The sequence below is a fragment of the Chiloscyllium plagiosum genome, unplaced genomic scaffold, assembly GCF_037043375.1.
Source record: "Chiloscyllium plagiosum isolate Xiang-an unplaced genomic scaffold, Cpla_swu_hap1 HiC_scaffold_46, whole genome shotgun sequence".
Classification (NCBI taxonomy): Eukaryota; Metazoa; Chordata; class Chondrichthyes; order Orectolobiformes; family Hemiscylliidae; genus Chiloscyllium; species Chiloscyllium plagiosum.
This window is the reverse complement of record NW_028270184.1, coordinates 16043759-16052346: the sequence shown is the minus strand read 5'-3', so window position 1 is coordinate 16052346 and position 8588 is coordinate 16043759. Positions and strand designations below refer to the sequence as shown.

Here is an 8588-nt window from a genome sequence, read left to right as displayed (position 1 = left end):
TTACTGTCTCCAATGATTCTGAGCTTCTAGACACAGAACAGACTCTCATTTCCAACTGGGTTTAGTCAGAGGAACTCCAAATCCTCACATTTTAACGTTTTCCCCAGTGTAGTTGTGCAAGTGTTTGGAAAGGTCCGGTGATCAATTTAAAACCGCCACGGGCATGGTGAGTAAAGGTACCACCATAAGGGATCCAGGAAGAGTAGAGTCATATAGCATGAAAACAGATCCTTTGGTCCAACCAATCCATGCCGACCATAATCCCAAACTAAACTAGCCCCACCCCCCTGTGCCTGGCCCACATACCTCCAAAGCTTTCCTATTCATGTACTTATCCAAACGTTTTTTAAACATTGTAATGGTACTTGCAACCATCACTTCCATTCGAAGTTCATTACACACATGAATCATTCTCTGTGTTAAAAGGTGCCCTTCATATAGTTTTTGTAAATCTCTCTCCTCTCACCTTAAAATTATGCCCCAGTCTTGAAATCCCCCATGCTAGGGAAAAGACACCAACCATTAACTGTATATATCTCTCTTCAGAATTTAGGACCATCTATAAGGTCACTTCACAACCTCCCATATGTCAATGAAAAGAGTTCTGGCCTGTCTTTATGTAACTCAAAACTTTAATAACGAGGAACATCCTGTTAAATCTCTTCTGAATCTTCTCCAGATTAATAACCATTGAACCATTTATTCACTGCAGTATGGAAATAGGTCATTCGGCCCAACAAGTCCACACTGACTGTCCAAAGAGCTGCAGACCAAGACTTAATGCCCTACCCAATACTTGCAACTCTGCATTTCCCATGGTCAGTCCACCTAACCTACACATCCCTGATCACTACAGGCAATTTAGTATGGCCAATTCACCTAACCTATCCTTCCTATAATAGGGTGACCAGAACTGGACACAGTACTCCAGAAGAAGCCACACCAACATTCTGTACAATCTCAATGTGACTTTCCAAATCCTATGCTGGGAATATACTGGTCAGACCCCATCCCCAGGCAGGATCAGCACACTATTGCCCTAGCACAGTATGCCACTGTCTCCCATTACCCGACCCACAGGCCCATTTGATCAAGGTCCTGTTGTAGTAGGAAATAACCTTCTTCATTGTGCATTACACCACCAATTTTGGTGTAATTTGCAAATTTACTATACTTATCTTGTTCTGAGCCTGGCGAGATTTGAGAGATAGAAAGGTTATAGAGTCAAAGAGATGTACAGGACAGAAATAGACCTTTCAGTGCAACTCATCCATGCCAACTAGATATCGTAAATTAATCTAGTCCCATTTGCCAGTAGTTGGCCCATTTCCCTCCAAATCCCTCCTATTCATGTACCCAACCAGATGTCTTTTAAATGTTGTAATTGTTGTGAGACTGAAGTGAATTGCAGTGATAGGGAGGATGTGACACTGAGGACATTAGCATCCAAACAGTACTGTGGTGTACTTACAACACATGCAATGCACATTTCGAAAAGGCATTTTGCCACAACTATAAAGTTAAATAAAAATGGACAAGAAATACTGGTCTGAGCAGCAAAGATGGATTTCTGTTTTTAGGAGAAGTAGCAGAGCTCGGACTTTTCTCCTTGGAGCGGAGTAAGTTAAGCTGTAATTTAGTGGAGGTGTAAATTTGCTTCCAGAGTATTTCATTTGCAGAGAGAAATTATTAATCTTGTCACAATATTTGGTATCCACAGAACACAGCTTTCAAATAACTAACAAATATTGCAGAGTGAAAACGTGAATATGTCGTGAATCTGGAACAGTCTGAACGTCAGCTGGATGCAGATTTAGCAGTTAAACTCAAAAGATATTCAAGGAAAGATTTGCAGCCTTACGGCAAAGCTCAGAGGAGATGGATAGATTTGCAGCGACTGTCGAGCACAGCCTCAGTGGGCTGAACGGCCAGCAGTCCCCTGTATTCTATGATGCTGCCCCATTCACTGTGAATAATGAAGCTCACCCCAGAGCAGAGGGAGGGCGGATCCCGCCACTCACCTCGCAATGGGGCCCGGCTGATTGACGGCAACTGCTCGACCATTAGGAGGGGAGGAGGCGGGGCTAACGAGACACGCGATACGACTGGTCCTCCAACCAATAGGAATGAACGAAGGGCGGTGCAAGCACAACTACACGTGACCATGTGCCGCTGGCGAATGAGTGTGGGAGATTCAATCGAGAAAGCGGAGGAAGTAGCGGACGGCGGGCGAAAAATTGACTCAGTCTGGACTGGCAGCCTTTCGAAACACTCAGTTTAGGCCCTTCGATCAGAATTAGAATCTGTTGGTCCCGCGTTTGCAGCAAACGGGAAAACGTCTGCGGGCCTCAGGCGGTCATAGACCCTGGCTTACTGCGGCCATTTTTATTGGGGGCAAGGTGCAGCAGTGCGCATGTGCAATCTTCCTCCAGGGTGGGGGGCGGAGCGGGGCAAAGCGAAACGTCAACAAAGCAAATTGAAAGCAAGAGAAATGTTTCTCTTTAGATCTCTAATCCGGGACTGACAGTGATATTTCTTTTATGAATTCGTTTTACAGGATATCAATTGAGAATAGTTTGCAGACCGGGATTCTCAAAATAAGTTCTGACAGACAGCAGGATATGAATATCGCTGGCACTTAACTGTGGAAATAACAAGGTTTGTCTCTGCTTTCTGTGGAAAAGTAATTCTGATCTGTTTGGAAATTGAAAAGGAGCAACATGTTCAAATTTGTGGTCAGATCACCCCAGGTTATGTGTTCAGTTCTAGGTCCTACAGCTGAAGGAGGAGATTCTGGCCTCACGGAGGCACCGATTTGCACAAATACCACCTCAACTTTTGAAAGAACTGTCATGCTTCGTCCCAGTCACTCACCACGATTTTAATTATCAGCAAACATCCCTTTCAAATTCCACATAGACTCGAATTCCAGCATACTTTCAGGTGTAGTGCTCCAGACCCTGACAACTCTACGTTGGTCCCGAACCTGCTGGAAGTCACGTTGAGTCTGCAGTGTTAACAAGGGCTGAATTGAAAGAAGAGATGCTGTTCTCTGAGCTCCCATTGAACTGCATTCGAACAGCCCAGAAGTTTGAGGACAGATTATAATGACAGGGCTGCGCTGTGAGTGCTGCTTGACTCGGTGAGAGTGCATTGGAGTTGAGTGCTTTGAAACAGAGTGTCAGGTGAGGCAGGGAGAAGTTGAAGCTGAAAGATCGAGTGTGGTGCTCAGTCTCAATTCAGAAATGACAAGGTCTTCATGGACACAGCCAACTGGTAAATGGCTGTTTTCTTATTGTTTTAAAGTGTAACATATCAGCTTTTGTAAAGGTAGGGGTTTTGATTAGAACAGAACTGTTTGAAATAAAGGAAGATCCATAGCTGAATTAAATTCTCTTAATGAGAATAACTAGCTTAATTCAGAAAGAAGTCATGATAGGACACCTCAGACCCTTGATGCGCACCTCAATGTGAGAATTAAGGAAAGTTTTCAATGTCTCTGATGGCAATATGTGCAGGAACTGTGTACACCTGCAGCTTCTGGCTAACTGCTTTTCTGAGCTGGAGCTGTGGGTGGGCTCAATATCAGCATCTGTTCTGCAGAGAATGTCATGGACAATAACTATAACGAGTTAGTCCCACTGCAAGTGAGAATTACACAGAAAAGGAATGTGTGACCAGACAAAGTAAAATGAAGTGCAGAAGTCCCCAGCGGTCATCTCCCTCTGAAACAGATATACCACTTTGGGTACTGTTGTGTTGATTGGGGGTGGCCTCAAATAAAATCAGCAACAGCGAAATTCATGGCATCACAGGTAGTTCTGCTGCACAAAAGGGGAGGAAAATGTATCCCGTCAAAACAACCCTGCATCTCAATGACAAGGCGTGTAGAAAGGCACTACTGTGACCACAGACATGAATTCGGGATGGTATGTTACCTCCCTGGTGCCAGGATCAGGGATATCTTGAAGCTGCTGTAGGACATTCTGGAGCTGGAGGGTGAACAGGCAGTGGTCATGGAACACACAGGTACCAACTACACAGGTAAACAAAGGGATGAGGACCTGGAAAATAAATATCAGAAGAGAGAAGCTTTATTAAAATGCAGGACTTCAAATGTAATAATGTCAGAATTACTCCCAGTGCCACGTGCTAGTGAGAGCGGGAATAGGAGGATAGATCAGATAAATGTGTGGCTGGAGAAATGGTGTACCATAAAAGATTTAGATTTTTGAGGCATTGGGACTGTGTCTGGGCAAGGTGGGACCTGTGCAAGCCTGGACAAGCTCCAACAAGTGTCCTCTTGGGGGCATTTGCTAGTTCAGTTGGTGAGGTTTGAAAACTAGTGTGGCAGTGGGATTGGAAACCAAGTACAGGCCTTGATTGGTCAGATTCAGATCAGGAATTGGCAGGTAGAACGCTAGTTAGTGATGCAGTCAGCAGCTCAGAAAGACAGAGTCAAGGATTAAAGGAGGATTGAGCCTCTCTTCATACATCAATCCTGACATCCCAGGAATCAATCTGGTTAACCCTCTTTGCACTATCACAATGGCCAGGGCATCCATCCAGGGACAGGAGAACAAAAGTGCACATGGTATTCCAGGTGTGTGCTCACTGTAGCCCTTACAGAAGGATATCCCTACACCATACTCTCCTCCTATCACTGTGAAGGCCAATGTTTAATTTCAATGATCCAATGCTTGCCACTCCTGTCTGCTTACTAAAAAAAAGTAAGTCTCAGAGAAACAGGGATCAAAATTGGGTCCGAGACTCTGATATAAAATTGTAGAACACAATGTACCCATTGTATCCATGCTGGTCGTCAAACACCTATCACTCAAGTCCCATTTACTGACTTTTAACGTGTAACCTATATGGTGGTGTTTTGTATGATCATCTAAAGGTTTCTTCTCGTTGCAATAGTTCCTGCATCTGTTAGCATTTCAGGTGATGCAAGACTTGCTGAGTATCTCCAGCATCTTCTGTTTTTATTTTCGATTTCCATCATTTTGCTTCTGCACTTTTCCTTAGTCCTTCAGAGGGTTAGAAAGATATGGGAAGAAAAGAGGAACAGGACTGAGTTGCAAATCTATAAAATGCATCCCACCCCTGCCAACTCTCATGCCTCTGTACCTTTCCATAATTTTGTGTAGACATTGACTAGTCCCCTTCCCTCAAGGACATTTATGAACCAGTTCAGTGTTAATGATAATCCAGCAGTTTCCCTCTGTGTCAGCTCCACAAATGACAAGATTAATTTCGTGCAGTTTCACAACCTGTGTGTCTTCTTCTTGTTTCTCTGTCTCTAACTTTGTATTCTGTTTGAAAGGTTGACTGAAGAAAAAAAACCACATCCAAATCCAATAGTCACTCTGTTTATGATAATTTCAAGATTTTGAACATTGAAGGAAAAAGCACCATTCACATTGGGGAGAAACACAAATCGTCTGTGTGTGGAAGGGTCAGTGAAGATTCATCTGAAATGTCCCAACGCCAGCGCAGTCACACTGGGGAGAGACTTTGGAAATGTGGGGATTGTGGGAAGGGATTTCTTTACCAATCCCAGCTGGAAACTCACCAACGCAGTCACACTGGGGAGAAGCCATACACCTGCTCTGATTGTGGGAAGGGATTCTCTCGGTCATCTAAACTGCTGATACACCAGCGAGTTCACACTGGGGAAAGACCATTCACCTGCTCTGATTGTGGGAAAAGATTCACTCAGTCATCCGAACTGCTCAGACACCAGCGAATTCACACTGGGGAGAAACCATTCACCTGTTTTGAGTGTGGGAAGGGATTCTCTCAGTCATCCAACCTGCTGATACATCAGCGAGTTCACACTGGGGAGAGACCATTCTCCTGTTCTGAGTGTGGGAAAGCATTCACGCAGGCAACTCATCTACTGACCCACCAGCGAATTCACACTGGGCAGAGGCCATTTGCCTGTTCTGAGTGTGGGAAAGGATTCACTTGCTCATCTCATCTATTGATACACCGGCGAACTCACACTGGGGAGAAACCATTCACCTGTTTTGTGTGTGGGAAGGCATTCCCACAGTCATCCAACCTGCTAACACACCAGCGAATTCACACTAGAGAGCGACCATTCACCTGTTCTGAGTGTGGGAAAGCATTCACTCAAGCAATTCACTTGCTGACACATCAGCAGGTTCACACTGGGAAGAAACCATCCACCTGTTCAGAGTGTGGGAAGGGATTCATTCGATCATCCAGCCTGCTGAGACACCAGCAAAGTCACAAATAACCAACTGAAGGATTTTGTTTTCACTCACATCAAGGAATGAACTGTGGTCTTTGGATCATTTGTACTGATGTTGTTCATTCCTGCTCAATAAAAGCTTGTAAAATGGAGATAATTTTCTTTACATTTGTAACAGTTACCCTGTAACTGGAGGGTAGGTTTTGGAAAGTATCTTATCGTTACTGTATATCAACATATACACACTGGGTAAAGATTATCCACCTACACGATTTGTGAAAAGGGATTTCTTGGTTCATTAGGCCTGGTTAATCATCAATGAGTTCCCAAGAATCTCTCTCTGAATCGTTTCTTGATTCCACTGTTACCTATATTCAAACCATGTTTTCTGGGTTGGGTTCTGATGATGTTTCTAAACACCACATGTCTGGTTACCTAGTTGGGTGACAAATTTTATAGATCAGCTTTTTGTTAAACCTATTGTGCCTTTATCGTATCTGTAAAGCACAAATTTATTTTGAGCTCTTCGGCTCCCATGTCTCCTCTGTCCTCACTTCCAACAAGTGCAAGGAACTCTTGGAGTTTATTTGTCGCAGGGAACGGGACAATCAGAGTGAGGGACAGCCCGAAATGCTGGAAATTCAGTGCACCATACAGGGCACAGGGGAAGAAGTTATTTCTTTTTCACACAAGCACCAAGAGAAAGGATGATGCTGGAAATCAGAAAGATAAACAGCAATTGATGGAAAAACTCAGCGGGGTCCACTGCTACCCCTTGGTCAAGTCAAGGATCAGCGCTGTAAAAGCTTGTGATTTCAAATAAACCTGTTGGACTATAACATGGTAGTGTGCGATTTCTGGCCCTGATTACTCTCTATAGAAACGAAAACAGAAATTGCTGGAAAAGCTCAGCAATCTAGCAACATCTAGGGAGAGAAATCAGAGTTAACGTTTTGGATCCAATGACCCTTCGTCTGAGACACCTGCTGAGCTTTTCCAACAGTTTCTCATCAGCACGTCTCTGGGAGAAGATACATCCAGAGTAAGGGAAAGCCCGTATGTTTTCCCGTTTGCTGCAAACGCGGGACTTTCTAATTCGGGTGTTTATAAAACCTCCCAGTCCACACTGATACCCCTACACTCCCAGTCTCTGCTGGATCACTACGGGCATATGTCGTACCACTGGCCCCGTCCCTCATTCATTCCCACTGGTTGGAGGACCCTTGCACTGCCAGCCCCGCCCACTCTCCTCCTATTGGCCAATGGGCTGCCGTCAATCAGCCAGGTCCTATTGTGAGATGAGTGGTGGGATCCTCCCTTTCTCTGCCCCGGGATTAATCATTTGCAGCGAATAAGGCAGTATTCTCTCATTGGAGAAACGCTGCAAATCCATCCCAAATTCCCAGCCATTTGCTCACAGCCTTCCCAATAAGTGTCTCTTTCCCGAGGGTCTGTCTCCATTCATCAGCCTTTCTTTTCCCTCAACTCACCCATTAATCAGCATCTATACCACCATTTCCGAGCTGCTTTTAGTTCCGATGAATGATCACCAGACTAGGGACCTTATCTCTGTTTTTATATCACAGATTTTGTCAGACCTGCAAAGTTTCTCCAGTATTTTCTTTGTTACAGATTTCCAGCATCCGTAGTTATAGAGTCAGAGAGATGTACAGCAAGGAAAACAGACCCTTCAGCCAAACTCGTCCATGTCGACCAGAAATCCTAAACTAATCTCGTCCCATTTGTGAGCATTTGGCCCATATCCCTCAAAACCCTCCTATTCATATACCCATTCAGATGTGTTTTAAATGTTGTCATTGTACTGGACTTCATTATTTCTTCTGGCAGCTCATTCCATACACGCACCACCCTCTGCATGAAAAAGTTGCCCTTTATGTCCCTTTTAAATCTTTCCGCTCTCACCTTAAACCTATGCCCTTTAGTTTTGGATTATCCTACAGCGGGGAAATGACCTTGTTTATTTACTCTATCCAAGCCCCTCATAATTTTATAAACCTCAGCATCCCAGGTTCCAGGGAAAGTAGCCCCAGCCAATTTAACCTGTCCATAAAGCTCAAACTTTCCAACTCTGGCAACATCCTTGTAAATCTTTTCTAAACTCTTTCAAGTTTCAATATCTTTCTTGTAGCAGGGAGACAGAATTGCATGCAATATTCCAAAAGTGGCCAAACCACTGTCCTGCACAGACTTTCCAATTCCTATGCTCAATGCACTGACCAATAACAGCAAGCATACGGAACACCTTCTTCACTATCCTATCTACCTGCCACTCCACTTTCAAGGAACTATGAAGCTGCACTCCAAGGTATTTTTGTTCAACAACATGTTGCAGGACCTTACCATT

General features: G+C 44.2%; 1 pseudogene across 1 annotated transcript; it reads left to right on the top strand.

Annotated features, from left to right (window-relative positions):
* Positions 1-2435: 2435 nt before the first annotated feature.
* On the top strand, positions 2436-7056 carry LOC122543941 (uncharacterized; annotated as a pseudogene). Its single transcript, XR_015754604.1, has 2 exons — positions 2436-2658; positions 5330-7056. The product of XR_015754604.1 is annotated as an uncharacterized LOC122543941 (transcript).
* Positions 7057-8588: the final 1532 nt, after the last annotated feature.